General features: G+C 43.9%; 1 pseudogene; it reads left to right on the top strand.

Moving 5' to 3' along the window:
- The first annotated feature begins 16,390 nt into the window (after positions 1-16,390).
- LOC750692 (pyruvate kinase PKM-like) lies at positions 16,391-21,127 on the top strand (annotated as a pseudogene).
- The last annotated feature ends 2,547 nt before the right edge of the window (positions 21,128-23,674 follow it).

Consider the following 23,674-nt stretch of genomic DNA (forward strand, 5'->3'; position numbering starts at 1 on the left):
TAATGCAGATAATTTCATAGTTTGTTAACACATAATTGCATAATTCCTGTAAAGAAGGAAGTGCAGAAAGTTTCTTATTAAATGAGGAAAAACAGAATATTTTTTAAATTGTAGTAAAAATCACTTTTCAGTTATTTACAAAAATATTTTGTATTAATAGCTTAAAATCATTTTTGTGTTATTCTATGGAAAAAAATGACAAAATGGTGTTAAATTCCTAAAGATAATTTTCCTGGGATTATGTTTTTCTTTTAAAAGAATTTGTGAATCGGATACAAAAGTGCACAGTGAAAGGTGCCTCCCAAAAGAAACCAAGAAACATGCCCAGATTCTGAACTTCTGATGACATCCATGGGAGGTGAATGGCCTCCTTTCTGCCCCTTCTGTCCATTGTCTGCCTTTTTCACACCTGCTCACAGCCAGCAAAACACTAAGTGTTTTCCAAAGTAGCTCTTCGAAGTTTGTTGCTCTTCTAGGGTTTAATTCATCTCAGACACTTATCAAAGAGCAAGTATTGTTAAGCATGGGCTATGTGTGAAAATACGCAACACTTGGGCAATAATATGAATAATCATATGAATGACAACAGTCCCTGCTATCACCCTTAAAAACTTCCCCCTCGTTAGGCCGGGCGTGGTGGCTCACGCCTGTAATCCCAGCACTTTGGGAGGCTGAGGTGGGTGGAACCCGAGGTCAGGAGATTGAGACCATCCTGGCTAACACGATGAAACCCTGTCTCTACTGAAAATACAAAAAATTAGCCGGGCGTGGCAGCATGTGCCTGTAGTCCCAGCTGCTAGGGAGGCTGAGGCAGGAGAATCACTTGAACCTGGAAGGCGGAGGTTGCAGTGAGCCGAGATCGTGCCACTGCACTCTAGCCTGGAAGACAGAGCAAGACTCCATCTCAAAGAAAACAACAACAACAAAACCTCCCCCTTGTTAAATAGATAAATAAGCTGATATGTTAGTTCACTCACAAGAGGAAAGCAGAATTTGTGGCAAAAATGAGTCAGCTGAACGCTATCTTATGGGAATTAGCAGGGTTCATTAGAAGAGGAGTGACAGTTGTGTGAGCCTCTCCATCCTAACCTGCTTCGAGACCCCTCGGCACAACAGCTGGGGGTCCTTGGGCACACCCAGCTCTAAATACGACTGTGGCCACCCCATCCTGGAACTTCTTCATGGAAAGATGTCACACAAATGCTAAGCAACACTTTGTAGATCTGTAGACTTGAGCTCTTAATGAGGAATCTGTCCTAGCTTCAGCCTCACAACTTCCGTGTGAGTTTTTAGGGGGCAGTGTTGCTCATTTGTTAGAGGGCAGAACCTTCCATCACACCCTCAGGCAAAATGAACTCTGCTGTCATCCTCTCTGGGGCTCACAGAACTCCAAAGAGCTGGAATTCTGGCCCTGTGGGGAAATCTCTGTACGTCCAGTCAGAAGACTTAGTTGCTGCTGTTTCTGGGCGAAGGGGAGGCAGGAGTAAAAAATGGGTTTTGCAACTTTAAAAAAAAAAACAACACCCAAAAACAAAAAACAAAGTTAAAACTTTCTTTTAGAAATGATTGTTTGCTGTGTTAATTATTTAAATTGTGCTTACAGACACAAAACAAAGGGGAAATGTGACTCATCCTGCGGAATTATTAGTCCAAGTTCTGAACACTTAGAAATGGCCTCATTTACTTCGAGTAATTTTCTCTAAGTGTACATGAGCCTCAAAACAAAATTCTCTAAATGCAATGTGGGATCCTGGATAAGATCCCGGAACAGAAAAAAAAAATACCTATTTAGGGGAAAAACTAGGGAAATCCAAATAAAGTCTGGAGTTTAGCTAATAGTAAAGCACCAACATACCAGGGTAATGTAAAATGTTCCATTAGGGGAAACTGGGTGAGAGATATATGGAAACTCTTTGTACTATCTTTGCAACTTTTCTGAAAATATGAAATTGTTCCAAAATTAAAAGCTTATTTAGAAAATAACAGGGTAATTCTGTAAGTTGCTTCTCCCTTCTACGTGTGCAGTGAGATGCCTCACTCGCTCTCCACAGGGATGGGGGAGGCGTCCTGAGGCATCCACAAGCAAAGCAAAGCAACTTGGGCTGCAGAGCGGAGAAGTTTGTTGATGTGAAGAGCCAGCTAGAATTGCTCAGTGTTGGCATTTTGGAAGATTTGGCTTTCTAGATCCTCTTTCCCCGCAATGACAGGACTTGAGTCTGCATGATTCTGAATGAGGCAGCAAACCTAGGTCAGTTGGGCATGTCTGTGGACACAGTGCTGGCACACAGAGGGCTATCAATACATGTGTGCTGAAGCCATGAACAGTAAAATACGTGAATTGATTTTTTTTTTTTTTAGTGACTCCTGGTACATGCTGTTGTTCTCTGTACGTACCTCTCTCAACCTTCTCTACCTTCATATTCACCGTCCTTTCCTCCTTCTTGTGTGCTTTTCCTTTTTGAGAGCTTGGCCAAGCGCATTCATTGGTTCCTAGCGACCCCACCATAAACTGCAAAGGGGCTTCTTTGAGGAGCTTTCATAAGAGAAATGGCTTTGTAGCGAGGCTGGTCAGGCTACACGGCCCTGACATGTCTCTGAGATACGAGATGTTCCCCTCAGTTACCAAAGCCAAACTGTGACAGCCGAGAGACCAAAGCAGACAGCCAAAACCACACAGGGACAAGATGGCCAAGAGCTACAAATTCAGTTGCAGGAAAAGAAAGTATGGGCCACCGAAGGCAGGTGACAACCTGTCTGTCTCTGCCTGGCTGGGAAGAATTCAGCTTTTTCTTCCAAACTGCTCGCACATTGCAGGTGGGGAGCTTGGGATCCAGAAAGGGACTCTGTGTGTTTGTTTCACTCCCCAGGAGAGGTGGTCTGCTTGCAAGGTGTTCCTAACACTGGGCTAGCATAGAATGTGGTGCCCAGGTACACAATAAATAGGAGACTGCTGAGCTCTGTGGAGAAGGCTGGGAAAGGTTCCGCGAAGTCACAATTCTCAGGCCCTACTCTCCAGAAAATGCTTTAGAAAGGGTCCTCTGAGTGGCGGAGGTTGCAGTGAACTGAGATCGCACCATTGCCCTCCAGCCTGGGTGACAGCGAGACTCTGTCTCAAAAAAAAAAAAAGAAAGGCTCCTGTAAGCATGGGGTAGTAAATTTTGCAAATCACCTCCCATGACCTCCCTAAGCTTCTATAGAATGATGCACTCCTTCTCTAACAAAGGTGGTGCCAGTCACCACTTCCAAGGAGAGCTGCTTCCCCTGCTGTGATGGGAGTAAGGGATTTGTAGTTAAATTAAATGAGTTCTGAATCATGACACAGTGATGGGGTGCAAGGTGGGAGGAGGGATAAGGAAGGACCTGGATCTTCCTAATGGAACTGCAGTGGGTGGCGGGGGAGGGGGGGAGGGGTGGTGTCAAGAAAGGATTATCCAGGAACTGACATCTGAGAAGTTTCTAGAAGGAATTCCCCAGGTGAATAAAAAAACAAGTCAGTGTGAATAGGAGAAGAGATGCCTCAACATTCCTTAGGGGTTAAGGGTTAGCAGTTTCGAGTTCTGAATCCAAGTTGTGCCTCTGTCATTGGAAACTTTAAGACTTCATGACCTCGCTTGACTTCTTGAACATCTCTGTTTTCTCAGGTATAAAACGAGACTCCCTAAGGTGGCTTATCTTCTGTTTCTAGCATGTTATGAATGAAGGTGTTGGATTGGACTGGAAATTAGATAACTTGGGTTTATGTCTGAGCCCTCCTACTAACTTGAGTAAGGCACTTCATTCTTCTGACTTCACTTTTTCCTTCCATTAAAATGACCAGTTGAGTTTGTAATCTAAGAAAGAGCGTTTCTAGGTTGATTTACCTTTGACCTTCATCCAAGGCAGCAAAAAGGTTAATCTTAAAGGAAGGGGTACTTCCATTATTTTTTCCTATTCTTCTTTCTCCCTGATGCCATCTGAAAATGGCTCAACTGACTGGTTTTACAGGTGGATCCTGGGGATACTATTCTATACAGAGGACTAATTCACAAAGTTCCCTAAATGCATTATTCTAAGTATCTAAAGTTCTTTGCTATTTTGGCCCTGCCAGCCTTTTACATCTCATTCCTCCTTCACACCCTACATCCTAGCCACACTGAAGAATCTCCCGGGGTCTGTGTCCTGCCCGGCTTCTGGTGTCCCTGGCTTTCTTGTGCTCTTCTCTCAGGCTGAAACATCCCTTCTCCTATTTACACCCGGCTTGTTTTTTTCTCCCCCTGGGGAATTTCTTCTAGAACCTTCTCACTTGTCAGTTCCTGGATAATCCTTCCTTGATGGCCCCCACCCCTAGTTCCATTAGGAAGATCTAGGTCCCTCCTTATCCTTTCTCCACCTTTCCACTCCATAGCTGTATCATAATATGTACCACAGGACGTTGCAGCTCGCCGACCCTGGGGGCCCCTCTGACTGACTGTCAGTTGCTTCAGCGCAGGCTGTGTGCCTTGGCGCTTATCACAATATCTAGCTCCTCCACCTGGAATGAAAAGATGAGTGAATACAACTTACAGTCAGCTTGAGAAAGTGAAGCTAAGGCACAGGGAAGCCAGGAGCCAACCTGCCCTAGGTCGAGCAGGGCTCCCACGGTGAGATTCCCCAAACTGAGCTGTAAGAAATCTGCCCATGAACCACATGAGCTCAAGTCCTTCCAGTGCTGTTTTTTTCTTGAAGCAGTGCATTTTGGGGCAGAGTAGAGGAGCAGATGCATCTCTTCCAAACCCCAACAGGACGGGGGCAAGGGCTGGACACATCCCAGAAACGAGAGGCATGTCATGCTCATGCTGTTCCATGTGGTGGCTCCAGAGATGGTGTTGCTGTGTGGCTCATGGTGACATGGCCCTGCCTGTCACTCTGTGGCCCCAAATGGCATGTACCCAATGACAGACGTGTATGTCAAACCATGAAAGACAGCAGCCTGGGGGAGCTTGGGACAGCTTCAGCAGATCTGAAATAAGATGTCAAAATCAGCCCCTAGAAGCTGGGTATGTTTTTGGCCTCACCATCCTGCTCCTCCAGGAGTCAATTCTCAGCCAGCTCTGTGCCACCACACTGGCGGGCCACTCTGCTAGGCCTGGCAGGTGTGAGAAGGGTCTCAGAGCCTTGTGAAGGATCAGGACTTAAGACACCACATCCTTCAGTACCCTGCCGTCTTATCTGGATCCTCTGGGGGCTGACGTTAAGGGTGAGATGGTGGAAGAGGAACTGTCCACTTTGCAGTTACTCTACCCAAAGCTCCCTACACCTAGGAACCCCCTACACCTACACCTACACTCTGTGGCATCTTCCCTTCATAAGAGTAATTACCAGCATATTGCAGTGGCTGAAATTAACTGAGAACATACGTATCAGGATCTGTGCTAGGCTATTTATAGGATTATCTCATGTAATTATCACTATAATGTTATAGAGTAGGTGCTTTTTTTTTTTTTTGACAGAGTTTTACTCGTTGCCCAGGCTGGAGTGCAATGGCATGATCTCGCTCTGGGATTACAGGCGTGAGTCACTGTGCCCTGCCGAGTAGGTGCTATTATTGCTTCTATTTAGAAGATGAGATGATCCAGTCTAAATTAGTCCAGTCACTTGCCCATGTTTCCTCAACTAATGAGTGTTGAGGCAGGGACTCAGATACAAGCTTTAGCCACATGTGCTTTAGCCACATGATACTGCATCATGCAAGACCTGGAGAGACCATGGGAGCAAGGACAAGTGGGATCAAATGGAGCCAAGCGATGCAAGGGTACCTGTGGGAGCCCCATCACAGGGGCCTCATGTTCCTCCCTTGACCCGGGCAATAAGAAACCAAAAGAAACCGGCTGGGACATTTCTCACTTCACTCCCTCAGACTGAGTGTAGGATCAGGCTCACATAAACAGAGTTCTCTTGGCTACTAAGAGGCACTATCTGAACTCAAAGAAGGAGTGTGTAACCATAACAACAATGATACAACCCGATCTCTTCCCCCATAGAAAGAAGAGAGCTTTATGTTAAAGAACTATTTATCTGAAATAACTATTGAACAGGATAGCTTACCATTGACATTCAACTTGGGCAGCAAAAAGCAAGTGGAAAAATTTGGTGGCTGAAATATTTTCCATGACCACCCGCCGTCTGGGTGTAGTATGCAAAGGGGACACCATGGGTCAGACAGTTCAGGCCCCCCACCGAGGAGCCATCAGGGCTGGGGTCAGTAGGTTTGCCATCTGTCAGCATCACTCCATTCTCTAAAACCCTTGGGAGGGTTGCCTTGTCACATCTGTTGAAAGCTACAGTCTCCTTCCTCTTGCACTGCCTCACTTACAATGTTAGTAAGCAAGCAATTTAAGAAGTGAATTATACTAATTTTGCTTATCCTTGAAGTGTGAAATTTTAGAAGATGGTGCCAAATGAATGATCATGTATATTTCTCAGTTTGTTCGTGGCTTTTTTAAAAGTTTGTTCATTCTTAAAGACACTTCTATGCTGTGTAAATTTAACTAGAGATGAAAAATGGAAGATGAAAACAATTGTAAAATTAGCTAAAAGTACAGGTTTCAGATGCTGATAACCAGAAAAGTAATTTCTATGGACTTGAAACTATAGATCTTTTTGTCCACATACATTCTAGGCCTATCATTCATTACCTAAATAATATAAAAACCAGCTAGAATATCAGCTGCAACAAATTATCACAAATTTTACTTATGAAACAAGACTAAACAAAGTTGTCATTGAAGGCAGGGTGGGATCTCATTTCATTTGTGAATTTGAGACTAAAGCTAGTGCATGGATTGTCAAAACTGAATGTGGTCAAAGTGATCCCCGAAAATTATTTAATTACACCATACAGAACAGTGTCTATGATATGACATATGCAACGTGTATCAGGCAGCTATTGCTATGACTTTGCTGCATAACGAGTAATCTCCAAATCTCTGTAGAAGACAATAAGCATATATCACCCATGTGCCTGTGGGCCTCTGAGTCAGTTGCATCATCTCTGTTCCTTGTGTTTCATTCCAGGGCCTGGGCTGGAGAGACATTGGCTATCCAGGGTATATTCTTCCCATGGTCATGGCAGCTGCACAAGAGAATGAGCCCAGTTCTGTTAGTGTGTTTTTAGCCTCTTCTTGCATCAACATCTGCTAACAGCCCATTGGCCAAAGTGAGTCACATGACCAAACCCCAAATCAAGGGTCAAGGAAGTACATTTCTCACACCACAAGACCATGGCTAAATGTGGTTGTCTAGCACTACTAGTGAAGAATAAAGAAATGGGATGAATAATTTAATTTATTGCAATTCAATCCTTAAGATGCAGTGTTTTTAACCATGTAAAAGACATGGTCCTAGTTCACTCAGGGCAAGTTAAATCTGCCCATGATACTGTTTCCCCATGAAGACACTCCATTTACTTTATTTTTGAGGGGTCTGTTTCCTTGTTATACGTGCCATCTAATGGTCAGAGGTATCTTTGAGAACTGACCCAGCAGTCCCAACAGTCAACACCCCCATCCAGAGACTCCCCTAAAGGAACCTTCTCTCTACTAGGCGTTGTTTGATGACTTCTTAGGATCCACTTCTCCATGTTGCCCCAATCCTTGCAGACAACCCCAACTCGGTTCCATTCCTGCTCTCCTCCCTCTCCCTTTAGTCCTCTGGTTTTGGGCTGCCCAGGGTGTGACTTCCATTTACCCTCGGCCGTTGGACAGCTCTGTCATGATCCGTATTCCAATACTGCCAAAACCCTGGGATTCAGGCTCATCTAGAGTGAGGCTGGTGAGGATAGTCTAACAGTCAAGGTTCATTCAGGCAAGAAAAGAAAAGGAGAAACCAAGCATTTTAAGCAGAAAGAGATTAAATCCAAGGAAGTACATGATCATTGAGTAGGCCTGGGATTGTCAAGGTCAGGAAATCTGCTTTCACTAAATCTAGAACAGTAGGAATTAGAGGAAGCTGCCACCCAGACTCCAGCTGCCCTGGAGTACCGAAGCAAGAGATTCTCAGGAGGGCACCTCAGAGCCAAGGGCAGCTGCTACCAACAATTTCAGCTGCTTGCCTGCAGTATGTTGTTCTTGGGGGATATCCCCCCAAAAGCAACAGCGCATTATGTCATCTGCATGACAGAATTATTTTCTTCCACTTTTCACTGGGAAGCCCTAACTCTGAACCACACTGGGAAAAGAAATTGCAGACTTTGCTCCAGCAATGCAGAATACAGTGCGGCAGGGGTCAGGGAGGATGCTGGGTTTACACAGACCAAGCAGAAAATCCATCACATCCCTTTCCCACATTTAAACTTCCAAACAACCACCACTACCACCCCACACTCTGCGTAATGTGATGCCTGATGCGTTGAAATGCACCAGTTCTGTCTACCCAATGGGAGAGGCACACAGTCTCATAAGTCACGCTATACAGACAGAGGATGACTTTTAAGATATTACCCAGATAATTACATGAATTTTAAGACTTGCTTGGCACCAGTTGATCAATTTTATACTCATTTATCTAAATGAAGACTTATATTCATAGTTGAGGGATTATTTTACTTGAATACTATATCTTTTAAAATATTTGCTGGGGTTATGATGTCAACAGAACCCAATAGAATATCACACTGAAGTTTTTACAAGTCTCTTCTTTATGGAAGAACCTGAAAAGACTCTTCAGTTCTACCTAAATGAAGAAGAAAAATTCTTCTGGCACTTATTTCCCTCCCATACAGTTTCCTGCCTTTGTTCACATACCATTTTATTCCAAAGAAAGCCATATTGTCTAATCATAAGTCATACTGGAAAACATCAATAAATATAAACAATTATTCTCATCCCACTCTCTTCAGTATAAGAAGAATCTATAAAATGTATACAATATGTTTGTAACATAAATAAGAGAAATATATATGTGTATGTATGTGTATATACATATATATATAGCCTTTAAGTAAATTCAGTGATTCTTATATAGTGGTTCTTATAAAGCTAAGAAATTTGAATTCAAAGGCCTTTGGGGTCCTGGAATTCAACCATTCATCATTTACTCATTTATTCAACAATTACAGATTAGTGCCTGCCCTGTGCCAGGCAAATTTGCTTATGGTTCCTACCCACAGTGTGCTCCCAGTGTAGCAGAGGAGTTCACAGTTCTGTTACCAAAGGCTTGAAATTTCCATACTCAAACAACAACTAGCACACAAAAATTCTCCTCCCCTAATGGAGTTGAGGAAACTACCCATGTCACCAAATAATTCTTAGCTTTCCTAAAAGAATCGCCAAAGAGCTCTTTCAAACTGGTAATGAGATTGGAATTCCTAAAATTAAAAATACACCCCACTGCATATGGGGAACAACACTACCAGCAGGTGGCTCCGGCAGGGCCGTCTGATGGATGGGTGAGTCAGGTGCTGGCAGTCCAGGGCTGAATGTGCTTGGGTCTCCTCAAAGTTGCCTGGCTTTTTATTTATTTTTATTTTTTATTTTTTATTTTTTTGAGACAGAGTCTCGCTCTGTTGCCCAGGCTGGAGTGCAGCGGTGCGATCTCGGCTCACTGCAAGCTCTGCCTCCCGGGTTCACGCCATTGTCCTGCCTCAGCCTCCCAAGTTGCTAGGACTATAGGCACCCGCCACCACGCCTGGCTAATTTTTTTTTTTGGATTTTTAGTAGAGACGGCGTTTCACCGTGTTAGCCAGGATGGTCTTGCTCTCCTGACCTCGTGATCCACCCGCCTCGGCCTCCCAAAGTGCTGGGATTACATGCGTGAGCCACCACGCTTGGTCATGACTGGCCTTTAGGGTGATCAGTGGAGTCTCCAGTGGTCAGAAATGCCTGAATTCTGCTGATTTTGTTTTGTCAGCAACCTCTTATTGAATCAACTGTTACTTATTTTTATTAACAACAGGTTGATGCTAATGGTTGTCATAGACTGGGAAACGCAGGTTCTGCATAATATAGATGGGTTCCTGTTTTAAAAGAGGCTACTGTTGTGTCCAACAACAAAGCTGTAAAATCATGGAACCAGACTACTCTTCAGAGAGTGACTAGTGCACTGCCAGCAGCTCGCCAGAGAGAGTCACAGAAGGTTGGCGCTGCAAGACAGCTTATATTTCAGAGCATGAAACCGAGGCCGGGAGGGAACACTTATCCCATGCCCCATACCTGGTTGAAGGCTGAATGAACCCTCAGTTAGTCACGGGCTACCCAGGTGGCCAGTATCCCTGCTGCACTACACAATAAGCAAAGACACAGCCATGGACATAGTGATGACATAGCCATAGCAATGATTAGAGAATCACTTCTTCTTGGGATCTTAAGAAGGCTCTGTCAGTTTCCAGTGGTACCATTTCCTTAATCCATGTTACATACTTTTTGGCCATGATTAACAGTGAGTGAGTGTACACTGTATGGCAATGTTGTGATAGTACCTTACATAGATTATCTCTCATTATGACATCCCTATTATACAGATGAGGAAACTGATGCTACCAGAGGCTAAATAACTTGCCAAACTTTCTAAGTTAATATGTAATAGGAGCCGGGCACAGTGGCTAATGCCTATAATCCCAGCACTTTGGGAGGCTGAGGCAGGTGGATCACTTGAGGTCAGGAGTTCAAGACCAACCTAGCCAATATGGTGAGACCCCGTCTCTACTAAAAATACAAAAATTAGGCAGGCATGGTGGCATGCGCCTGTAGTCCCAGCTACTTGGGAGGCTGAGGTAGGAGAGTCACTTGAACCTAGGAAGCGGAGGTTGCAGTGAGCTGAGATCGTGCCATTGCACTCCAGCCTGGGCATAGTAGCAAGATTCTGTCTCAAAATATATATATATATATATATATAATAGAAACTGTACTGTACAGCAAACCCTGTGACATGTAACAAACTCTCACATGTACCCCTAAACCTAAAAGTTAAAAAAAGAAAAAGAAAACAAGAAAAATAAATTGTACTTGAAAGCAGACCTGTCTAACCCTAACACCAGGCTCTTAACCATTATCTGTATTGTTAAAGACTCTCAGCAACAAATTATAGTCTACTTTGTATATTACTGTCCACCACTTCACACATTTCACCTGTTACCAACAGTCTCTCTGAGCTTTGCTTTTGTATATTTCACAGGTTTTTCCTATAGATAGCATTGTAATATTTCCATTTAACTCTATCCTTTGTAAAATGACATCACTGGTATGTTTCAAATAGATTTTCAGTCAGCGACAGCTAATGAGCAAAGGAGCAATGATTAGAGAATCATTTCTTCTTAAGATCCCAAGATTTGTTCTAACTATTGTGGGGGTAATTCCAGGCTGCATTTCAAACAGTGTTGACACAGAAATTCTTAAAGTGTAAGCCTTCTCTCCTTCCCTCTATGCTTTCTGGATTTCTCTAGGCATACTGGGAACCTGAACTCAAAGTCTTAACACAGAAACTTCTAAACTACTCACACCTACAGCCGGTAACTCTGACCCGTTCACAAAGGTTAAGTTTTTTATAAATACTATTTTAAAAATTTTTCTCTGAAAAAAAAGGTGAATTTATGGAGTTTTAATACTTTAGCATGTGAGAAACTTAAGGGACCAGGGGGTCTTTTTAGTTATGAGGCAATAGGAGTTGAAATAATGTAAATTAGAACTATTTTAAGAGGTTGGTCAATCAAGTCAATGGAACCACAAGCTGGACCCTCTCCTTCTTGTGAGCACCAAGACTCCAAGGTCAGGCTGACCAGGAGGCCCCAGGATAGAAAGTTGGAAAGAGCCTGTGGGTGCGGCAGGTTCTGAGGCTCAATTCAAAAGGAGGTGGCCTCAGCCAGGGGAGAAGCACAGAGACAGTACAGGTAGAAGTGGAAATGGGTAGATTACTGGTCAGAAATCTGCCTCTGTATCCGCCTTCACTTCCTACTGGCTGTGTGACCTTGGGCAAATCACTTAACCTTTCTAAGCTTTAGTCTTCTTATTGGTAAAGTGAGATGTTCTGAGTGGGTGGCTGGCCCACAGCAAAAGCATAATTAATGTGAGTCATTATTACGAGTAAGAAACAAGTCAGTGGACTGAGGCCTGCACACAAAAGTCCAACAAATCACAAGGCAACAGGGAGAATGGGCTCAGTGTAGAGAGGCCAAGAGTCCTGGGCCAGCACCACTGGGAAGAGGAGAAGCCCCCTCTTTCTTCTTCTCCATGCCCTGGCCTTCTGCTATGGTACTTGCATTTTTTCAGGTTCTTACCTTCTTGCTGGGACCTCAGTGGTCTCTTAGCTTCCTGTGACCATCGCCACTCAGATTCATTCTCCTCAGTGCTGCCAGGCAATATTTCCTACAATGCAAACCTGACCAACTTTTCATTCTGCTGAAAACTCTTGGACAAGGGTTTTAGCAAGAGCTAGCCCAGACCCTTTGGCATGGCTCATAAACCTTCTGTAACTTGGCAGGTGCTTTCATTTTTGACTCACCTGTAGGCATGACACACGGGAGAGTCCTGAAAGCCAGAGAAAGGCCATTTTTACATTGGCGGGGGGCTGGGGGAGGGATAGCATTAGGAGAAATACCTAATGTAAATGATGAGTTGATGGGTGCAGCAAACCAACATGGCACATGTATACCTATGTAACAAACCTGCACATTGTGCACATGTACCCTAGAACTTAAAGTATATATAAAAAAAGTTGTCATGCAAAAAAAAAAAAAAGGCCAACTTTACTTTGTGGCTCACCAGCTGATAAGACACCTGCTTGGGGGCAGAGAAACTGCACTTACCTAAGCACTTACTTTTTACCCATTCTCACCCTTCATTGCACATTAGAATCACCTGGGGGTGTTTATAAACTACCCCAATGCCCAGGCCACACCCCAGACCAATTATGTCAGAGCCTCTGGAGTGGGATGCAGGCATCCCTATTTTTAAGCTCCTCTGGTCATCCCGAGGTGCTGTCAAGCTGTGGATCACAGCTATACACACATTTTTGTCTTTCAAAGGAAAGAGTCTTATCACTTGTTTGAAGTCCGAAGACATCAGCCTCAAATCTGAATATCAACCACCTGCTAGTTATTGCTGACTTTGGGAGAAACATTGATCAATTTCAGAAAAAGGATGTCAGGGAAGTAAAAGTGCATGACCAATTCAGGAAGTGGGAGATCAGCCCAGTCTCCTGCAAAGCCCGTGGTTTTACAGAAACCCTCCTGAATGTCAGTGAGCATAAGCCGTCGTGGCATGGGCAGCTCTCGGTGAGCAGCCTGGCCTTGGTCCAGCTCGGCACAGAAGGACCAGCACAGGGAGGGAGGAAGTGACTCAGGGCTGCCCTCTCCCCGACAACAGGACAGGACTGTAACCTTTTGTGAAAGGACAGGTAAAAATAGCTGCAGCACTTTAGGAAGAACTCAGAATTTTTAGATTCTGAACCATCTGATTATATAACTGAGGGTAAGTGATCTGGGAAAGGGCAGGAAACTATTATTTATGGTCTTTTAGTGTCCTGGGTTCGGTGCTGTATGTAGGTCCCAGTTAATCTTCACAATGACCCTGTGAGGTTGTTGTTTTCCTCTCCTTTTCTGTAAATGAGGAGCCTGCAGGCACTGAGGGGGAGATGATGAACTCGAAATCACCCAGCTTGCAAATGATAGAGATGGGACCAACCCTGGTGCTGTCGTGTCCCACATCCCATTCTCTGGCTTGACTCTGGCTCAACCCCAACCATGACACATATAGGGTGGCATGAACTTCTCCAGGAGCCAGGGCTGCCTGGCTGTATCCTGTATCCTAGTGTTCTTGCAAAGCTGCAGTGAGAGAAAAAGCAGGGCCAGGGGCAGGAATGTCTTAGCTGATGTGAATGGCTTGTATGCTGTTGGCCCCAAAAGTTCGCTGAAAGGTCTTCAGCAGCGGGATGATCTATCCCACCAGGGGTCCAGGAATTTTCATATGGCAACGCTACTTATGGTAGATCTGTGAGGGGGGGAGTAGAACCTAGAAAACAACTTAGAAGACTTTACAGACACTCAGAATGTGGACTTTATATACCTTTCACAAAAAGGTACCAGGGCTCCTTAGAAAAGTAGCCATTTCCAGGTCTGGGGCAGGAAATGCATAAATTGAGACAGAAAGAAAAGAAGCAGTCAAAGATTAGATTCCTGGGGTCATGTTGAAAGGACACATGCATCAACTTGAAATGATACTCACTGGCTAGAGATGGATAATTTGGATAAAAAAGAATAATGGCTGAAATGGATTGAAAATGTCAAGCATATAAAAATCCAAGAGTTTATAATAATACACCATACCACCCTCTCACAAAAACCGCAACACGCAACTCAGTGGTTAACTACCTTTGGGAGTTTCTTGGGCACCAAGTCACTATTCTGAAGACTGATGAATAGAGGAAAGGAATAAAACATCCATCCTGTTTCTTCTGTATTCATTTTTTTTTTTCAGAGAAACCAAGTAGCTGATGAAGAAAAGTTTTCATTTATAGAAAAATCACAATTGGCCGGGCACGGTGGCTCATGCCTGTAATCCCAGCACTTTGGGAGGCCAAGGTGGGCAGATCACCTCTAAGGTCAGGAGTTCGAGACTAGCCTGACCCAACATGGAGAAACACTGTCTCTACTAAAAATACAAAAGTAGCCAGGTGTGGTGGTGCATGCCTGTAATCCCAGCTACTCGGGAGGCTGAGGCAGGAGAATTGCTTGAACCCTGGAGGTGGAGGTTGTGGTGAGCCCAGATAGTGCCATTGCACTCCAGCCTGGGCAACAAGAGCAAAACTCCGTCTCAAAAAGAAAAAAAAAACAATCACAATCGATAATGGAGGAGGAATGTTAGAATTAGAAAATCACCAATTTGCAACTCATTGAAATAATGGTATTAGGAATGATCATCAATGGCTATTAAAACCATGAAGTGAAGGTTGAGCGAGGCCTTGCTAACAGATGGGTATCCATGAACCCACTGGTCAACCTTAGCCTACTGGAAATGGAACAGTGGAACTGGCAGACATGATGTATCCCAGATGTCACAAAATACACAATACTAGCACCATCTAGATGGAATCTGAAGCTAATCAAGCCACCAGATCTTATATAACCCACAGGAAACAGAGGGTAGAGAAATGTGTTAAATGGTAGCGAGTCCTCTCCCCCCATGGCGTAGAGGAATGAGGTAGCTAGGCTGAAGGCACATACCTCAGCCCCATTCTGTGACAATCCTACGCAGGCCCTGGGACCTTTACAAGACAAGCCAGTAAAAAACCAGCTAAACTTTAGTCATTGTTCACTATAATTCAATGTGAGAAAGATGATCAAGTTAGCGTGTAAGGCAGGTAGGACCTATCAGAGGATGAGACATCTAAGTTAGTTCTCTTGTTTGAGGACCCTAAATAATATTTTTAAAATAATAAAGAAGCACATACTGTCATCTATTTCAAATGTTTAGGTTTGACACCTTTCACACACACTCACACAATGACCATCTCTTGATGCCATTTGGAAATCATGTCCTTCATGAATTACATCACCCCACAACCTTGGCCCATGTTCCATTATGGACTGCTGGGCACACTGCAGATTTCCCAGCTGGAGAAATAATAAAGCCAGTTCCTGCCTCCTATTCTGTTTCTTTTCTATCCCACCCCAGAGTATAGCTATAGAGATAAGGAAGGCACACAGAAGTAATGATTCTCTTGCAGCAGTAATTGCCCTGACATTTGCTCACCTATCTGTACCCACTTTCTCTGCCTTCCCACCCAGGACCTCAGATTTCCTATCGATGCTCTTATCAAAACCATCCTACCACTTCATGCTAAACGACACCTCCTCTAACAAACCCAGAAACATTCTTCCAGACATCCTTTTGCTACATCATTAATTTTTCTTCTCTTTGAGATCATTGACATTAGCATAAAACGTGTTATTATCTCTAACATTAAAAATACCTTTCCAAATACCTGTAGAGTACTATGTTCACTATTTAGGTGATGGGTTCGCTAGAATTCCAAACCCCAGCATTATGCAATATATCTGTGTAACAGACTTGCACATGGAACCCCTGAATCTTTAATAAAATAAAATAAGATAAAAAATAAAGTTAAAATGATAAAATAGATTCCAACTGCATAAGGATTTAGAGAAGAAGAAGATGATTTTCAAACACAAGCATTTGTGGAGATTGAAATTTTTAAAAATAATTGTGTACCATATTACCATGTGCAGAATAAAACTTTCAAAATTAGTAGCGAACAATAAAGAAAGCTAATTTATGTTTTTAAAAATATGTTTTCCTTAAAAAAGAATAAAACTTTCAAAGTTAGTAACTAACAATAAAGAAAGCTAATTTGTTTTAAAAAATATATTTTCCTTAAGAAAAACTAGAGCAGAGATAAATGAACTAGAAAATAGAAAAATAATACGAAAAATCAAAAAAATCAAAAAAAGTTGGTTATTTGAAAAGATCAACATAATTGACAAACCTTTAGCTACATGAGTTAAGGAAAAAAGACCACTCAAATTTCTATAATTAGAAATGAAAGTGGGCACAGCTGCTGCGCATCCCGGGGCTCCTGACCTCTCTGCGTTTGCAGCGTAGCCCAAGTCGGTCAGCACTGGAGGACCTCAGAAGCCATGTTGAAGCCCCATAGTGAAGCCAGGGCTGCCTTCATTCAGACCCAGCAGCTGCACGCAGCCATGGCTGACACATTCTTGGAGCACATGTGCTGCCTGGACACTGACTCGCCACCCATCACAGCCTGGAGCACTGGCATCATCTGTACTATGGGCCCGGCTTCCCCATTGTTAGAGATGCTGAAGAAAACGATTAAGTCTGGAATGAATGTGGCTCATCTGAACTCTCATGGAGCCCATGAGTACCATACAGAGACCATCAAGAACGTGCGCACAGCCACGGAAAGCTTTGCTTCTGACTCCATCCTCTACCAGCCCATTGCTGTGGCTCCAGACACTAAAGGACCTGAGATCCCAGCTGGGCCCGTCAAGGGCAGCGGCACTGCAGAGGTGGAGCTGAAGAAGGGAGCCACTCTCAAGTTCACGCTGGATAATACCTACATGGAAAAGGGTAAGAGAACATCCTGTGGCGGGACTACAAGAACATCTGCAAGGTGGTGGAAGTGGGCTGCAAGATCTACATGGATGATGGGCTAATTTCTCTCCAAGTGAAGCAGAAGGATGCTCACTTTCTGGTGACAGAGGTGGAAAATGGTGGCTCCTTGGGCAGCAAGATGGGTGTGAACCTTCCTGGGGCTGCCGTGGACCTGCCTGCCATGTTGGAGAAGGACATCCAGGACCTGAAGTTTGGGGGCGAGCAATATGTCGATATGATGTTTTCATCATTCATCTGCAAGACATCTGATGTCCATGAAGTTAGGAAGGTCTTGGGAGAGAAAGGAAAGAACAGCAAGATAACCAGCAAAATTGAGAATCATGATGGGGGTTGGAGGTTTGATGAAATCCTGGAGGCCAGTGATGGGATTATGGGAGCTCGTGGTGATCCACCACAAGCCGTCGAGATGAGATTCCTGCAGGGAAGGTCTGCCTTGCTCAGAGGATGATGATTGGGTGGTGCAGCCAAGCTGGGAAGCCTGTCATCTTGCCACTCAGATGCTGGAGGATGTGATCAAGAAGCTCCACCCCACTTGGGCTGAGGGCAGTGGTGTGGCCAATGCAGTTCTGGTGGAAGCTGACTGCATCATGCTGTCTGGAGAAACAGCCAAAGGGAACTATCCTCTGGAGGCTGTGCACATGCAGCACCTGATTGCCTGTGAGGCAGAGGCCACCATCTACCACTTGCAATTATTTGCGGAGTTCTGCCACCTGGCACCCATTACCAGTGACCCCGCAGAAGCTACTGCCGTGGGCACTGTGGAGGCCTCCTTCAAGTGCTGCAGTGGGGCCATAATCGTCCTCACCAAGTCTGCAGGTGTGCCCACCAGGTGGCCAGATACTGCCCACGTGCCCCCATGATTGTTGTGACATGGAATCCCCAGGCAGCTCGCCAGGCCCACCTGTACCATGGTATCTTCCCTGTGCTGTGTAAGGACCCCATCCAGGAGCCCTAGGCTGAGGATGTGGACCTTCGAGTGAACTTGGCCATGAATGTTGGTAAGGCCTGAGGCTTCTTCAAGAAGGATGATGTGGTCATCGTGCTGACCTGGTGACACCCTGGCCCTGGCTTCTCCAGCACCATGTGTGTTATTCCTGTGCTGTGACGGACTCCAGAGCTCTTCCTCCAGCCCCTGTCCCACCCCCTTCCCCCAATGCATCCATTAGGCCAGCAATGCTTATAGAGCTCACTCTGGGCTGTAGTGTGGCACTGGTGGGCTGGAACACCAGGGAAGAAGATTTATGCCTCGCTGAAACATGGCTGTTTTTAGAGCCTGCTGTGGTGGGAGAGCCCAGAGCCTGGCTGCCCATCATGTGGCCCCATCAAAGCAAGGGAAGAAGGAGGAATGCAGAACAGAGGCCCCCAGAGTGTATGGCAAGAGGGTGACAGCTTCCTTTCCTCTGTGTACTCTGCTTAGTTGCTTTAGAAAATGGATGCCCAGAGGACTCCCAACCCTGTCCTGGGGTCAGGAAACAGCCAGTGAGAGTTAGGGACCTTAGGGCATGGGGCAGTAGTTCTAGTTTAAGCATACCCTGGCCCTGGCCCTGGCCCTTACTTGCTTCCCAATCCCCTGGGCCTTCCTCACTGGCACCTGTCCCCGCTCTCCACTCAGCTGTCCTGCAGCAAACACTTCACCCTCCACCTTCCATTTTCCCCCACTACTGCAGCCACCTCTGGGCCTGTGGCTATAGAGCCTATCTCTATGTCAATAAACAACAGCTGAAGATAAAGAAAGAAAGTGGGGACATTAACTACATACTTACTGAAATAAAAAAGATTGTAAGAGAGTGTAAGAGAGTACTAGGAGCAATTGTACCCCAACAAGTTGGATACACTAGATGAAATGGACAAATTCTTAGAAACACAAAACCTACCAAGAATAAACCATGAAGACATGGAAAATCTGAATAGACCTATGACTAGTAAGGAGATTGAATCAATAATCAGAAATCTCCAGACAGCCAGGAGTGGTGGTGCACACCTGTAGTCCCAGTTGGTTGGGAGGCTGAGGCAGATCACTTGAGCCTAGGAGTCTGAGGTCAGCCTTGGCAACATAGTGAGACTGTGTCTCCAAAAAAAAAAAAAAAAAAAAAAAAAAACTCCAGACAAACAGACAAAGAAAAGTCCCAGAGCTGATGGTGTCACAAGTGAATTCATCTAATGTTCAGAACAGAGACTTAGGAGGGAGTCTGGACCCTCCCCACCCCCATGCTCCACTCCATCCTACAGCCGCAGACCACCGTTTCTCACCCGATCCACTCCAGCTTTCCTTACCCCTCCCTTGCCTATTTTATGCAGCCACAGAGATTTTTTAAAAATTCAAAAATCTGACTCTCTTTTCTATATTTTAAACTCTTCAATGTTTTCCTTTTTCTTTTTGGATAATGATGGAAATCTTTTGTGGAGTCCTAATTAGGGAAAAGGAGTCAGGATGGCAAGACTGAGGGAAAGAAAAAAGAAAAAGCAGATTGAGCTGGGCACCGTGGCTCACGCCTGTAATGCCAGCACTTTGGGAGGCTGAGGCAGGTGGATCACCTGAGGTCAGGAGTTTAAAACCAGCCTGGCCAACATGGTGAAACCCCATCTCTACTAAAAATAAAAAATAAAAAAAAAAAAAAAAGGAAAAAAAATTAGCTGGGCGTGTTGGTGTGTGCCTGTAATCCCAGGTACTTGGGAGGCTGAAGCAGAAAAATCGCTTGAACCCAGGAGGCGGAGGTAGCAGTGAGCTGAGATTGCGCCATTGTACTCCAGCCTGGGCAACAAGCATGAAACTCCATTTCAAACAAAAAAAGAAAAGAAAAGAAAAAGAAAAAGCAGATAAGTTGTGTCTGACTTTCTTCCTGGTCCAGGACACATAGCCCTCCTGTGCAAATAACTCACTATCTTCCTGCACCCAGTTATCGTCAGACCCTTGGCTGATAGAAAAATGCAAGTGAGCTCACTGCCACCTTGGCGTTACCAGTACTGCAAAAAGCCCTCTTCAGCACGCAGCATAAGCACTGTTCTCTAAAATCCCCAGCAAGCCTTTGTCTCTTTGCAGTCAGCTCCTCTCTTACTAACTGGTCATTGTTCCCTTACAGCATATTTTTATACTTTCTCTAAGAAACCTGCCTTTCTTTACCTAACAACTGTCTTGGTAAATTCTTCTCACCTCCATATCACTGGTCTCAGATAGTGACATCTTTGACATGGTCCTCAATTTTCAGGACCTTTGCATGAGCTGCCGTCTCCTAGCTGGCTCCCCATCATCCTTCACAGTGTAGCTTAGGGCTATTTCCCTTAGGGAGCTTTTCTGAACTTCCAGAGCAGTTCTAGGCCCCCTGCTATATACTCTCCTGAAGCACTTTTATTTCAGTGTATTGATATACCTTGGTGCTATTATTTAAAGTCCGACTGACCTCTTAGATTCTAAGCCCCATGCATGCTTTTCTAATCACTGAATTTCTAGCACTAACATAGCACATGACATTGTGGAGACTCAATAAATATCTAATGAATAAAAGAGGGAAAAAGGAAATAAGGAAGGCAGGTGGGAAGAAAAAAGCTGATAGTCTCAGCCAAACTCAGTGACTATGGTAAATCCTGTGGGACATAGAAATATTCTGTTATACCAAACCTTCTTTATGTACTTAACTACTGTCCTGAATCTGCATTGATCAGTGTCTGCTGTATGTGATCTGCACACACAGCGTGGGTATAATTTTCAGTCACAGCATTTTTTTTTGTTTAAAAAAAAATGGAAAGGTTAAATTTAGAAGTTAGGCCTATCCACACAATGTCTAACAAACTTACTAATCAAAATATTTACAAATACAGCTTCCAACTGCTGAAATTAGATAATTTAATATTTCCTAGTTTAGGCAGAACACTCAAGAACACAGGAAAAGATTGAAAGTCTAAAAAAATGGAGTGAAGCTTTTTGGAATTTATATTGTTCATTTCATCCAACAAAAGTCGTGAAACAGTTACACATTGAGTAGTACTCAGGGAATGTCATGACATCCAAGCTTCAGATCCAATGGGACTCTATTTTCAGAAGAGCTTCCATTTTAAAATTTAGTCTTCCCACAAAAGAGGAGTGGAATATAGCCTCTGTGTGGGCAGAAGGCATGCTGCAGACACGTCTGGGGGAGGAACATTCAGACGCAAGATTGCTGCAAGGGCCCAAAAGCAGAGAGGTGCCCTCATCTGTGATCACCACCCTCACCCTCCACTTCTGCCTTTGAATCTTGACTCAGACGAAGCTGCAACAGCATCCGCTGGCTCACAATTACATTTCTTGTTTTAAATGATGTTTTTACTTTAACACATCTCTACTTAGGGGCCGGGTGCGGTGGCTCATGCCTGTAATCCCAGCGCTTTGGGAGGCCGAGGCCCCCGGATCACGAGGTCAGGAGATCAAGACTATCGTGGCTAACATGGTGAAATCCCGTCTCTACCAAAAATACAAAAAAGTAGGCGGGCGTGGTGGTGCGCACCTGTAGTCCCTGCTACTTGGTAGGTTGAGGCAGGAGAATGGCTTGAACCCGGGAGGCAGAGGTTGCAGTGAGCCGAGATCACGCCACTGCACTCCAGCCTGGGCAACAGAGCAAGACTCCGTCTCAAAACGACAATGACAACAACAACAACAACAAACTCTACTCATATGTAGAAATCCAGGTTTCAAATATTTCATTTAATCTGAGCCTACTTGGTAGAGAACACTGGATCAAAGTTGTATTCCTTTTCTATTGCTGCCATAACAAATTACTATCAACTTAGTGGCTTCAGCAACACCAGTGTATCCTCTCACAGTTCTGTAAGTCAGAAGACCAACATGGGTTTCTTTGACTAAAACCAATGTGTTAATAGGCTATGTTTCTTTCTGGAGGGTCTGGGGGAATATCCATTTCCTGCTAATTTGGGTTGTTGACAGAATTCAGTTCCTTGCTGGTTGTCAGTGGAGGGCCATTCCCAGCTTCTGAAGGCCCCTGCATTCCTTGGCTTATGGCCTCTCCCTCCATCTTCAAAGCCTGCAATGGTGGGTTGAGTCCCTCTCATACTGTGAATCTCTCTTCCTTTTTTTCCCCTCTCATCTTTTCACTTGCAACTGGGAAAGGTTCTCCACTTTTAAGGACTTGTATGATTATAGAGTCCACCTGGATAATTCAGATACACTCTCTATCTCAAAATATTTAACCTTAATCACAACTGCAAAGTCCCTTTACCATGGAAGGTATCATATTCTGGGGGATAGAGAGTAAACATATTTGGCCGGGCGTGGTGGCTTACGCCTGTAATCCCAGCACGTTGGGAGGCTGAGGTGGGCAGATCACGAGGTCAGGCATTGGTCAGCCTGACCAACATGGTGAAATGCTGTCTCTGCTAAAAATACAAAAATTAGCCATGCGTGATGGTGTGTGCCTGTAATCCCAGCTACTCAAGAGGCTGAGGCAGGAGAATCGCTTGAACCTGGAAGGCAAAGGTTGCAGTGAGCCACGATTGCGACACTGCACTCCAGCCTGGGCAACAGAACAAGACTCTGTGTCAAAAAAAAAAAAAAAAAGGAGACACATTTGTGGGTCCATTATTCTGCCTACCTCAAAGATATTCATTAATCGAGGTGGGGGGTGGTGGTGCTAGAGATTTTCTTTAGAACTTTGAGTGAGCTCCTCTGTGAATCAAAAAGATATTCTTGTAAAGTCTCTAGCCTTATGCTTGTGATATTTAAGAGCTTCAGTGATTGCCATTTCTTGGAGAATTCCTTTATATTTTAGCACGCCCTCAAAGAACATTATTACCCTTCCCCACTGAGTTTTATGCAGAGTCTCAATGTCATTATTTTATTCCTTGCACTCCCCTTTTATTCTTAGAGTCATCAACTATAATGTAAGTTGCTTTTCCTTGTTGTATATCCTTTCTTCTGGATCTTTTGGAGAGGGTTCAGATTATATATTTTTCCTGTTTTTTCAGAGTGGGGGAAAAAAATCTCCAGGAGAGGAGAAAGAGTTTTCTCACTTTCCTTCTATTTCATTTCCCTAGGCTTTCAAATTTATACACACAGTCCATGTGTTCTGATTTTTCCACACAGACATTTTCTAACAGAGATGTTTGTGCAATTTCTTTGCATCTTCACTTCATGTTACGAATATAGCCAAATTCAAAAAATATACCCAACCAGAATAAATGTTTGATCTTGTATCACTGGATTCTTGCATATAACTGGCCATTAAGCAACTAAAACAACTGGACTTCAGAACAACTGAATTAACAAATACATTGATAATCTGATCAATTTTTTGGTTGGATAAGATCCAAACATTTTAAGATCTGGCATTAAAGAAAGAAAAAGAATATATCACGCATTTTTCAATTTAGTTAATTAACAGCTCCTAAATTTAGTGTCCTATTTCTGGTTATGTGTTAAATTTACCCATGGTGTTGTCCTTTACATTTGAGAAAAATCTAATGAAGTCTTTCTATAGGGAAGTGTTAAAAGTATAATGCCAAGTGAAAAAGAGATTATAAAATAACACATACAATGCAATTTATTAATGTACGTTTCACAATATAATTTTTCTATTGTACACAAAATT

This window comes from Pan troglodytes, chromosome 5, assembly GCF_028858775.2.
Source record: "Pan troglodytes isolate AG18354 chromosome 5, NHGRI_mPanTro3-v2.0_pri, whole genome shotgun sequence".
Lineage (NCBI taxonomy): Eukaryota > Metazoa > Chordata > Mammalia > Primates > Hominidae > Pan > Pan troglodytes.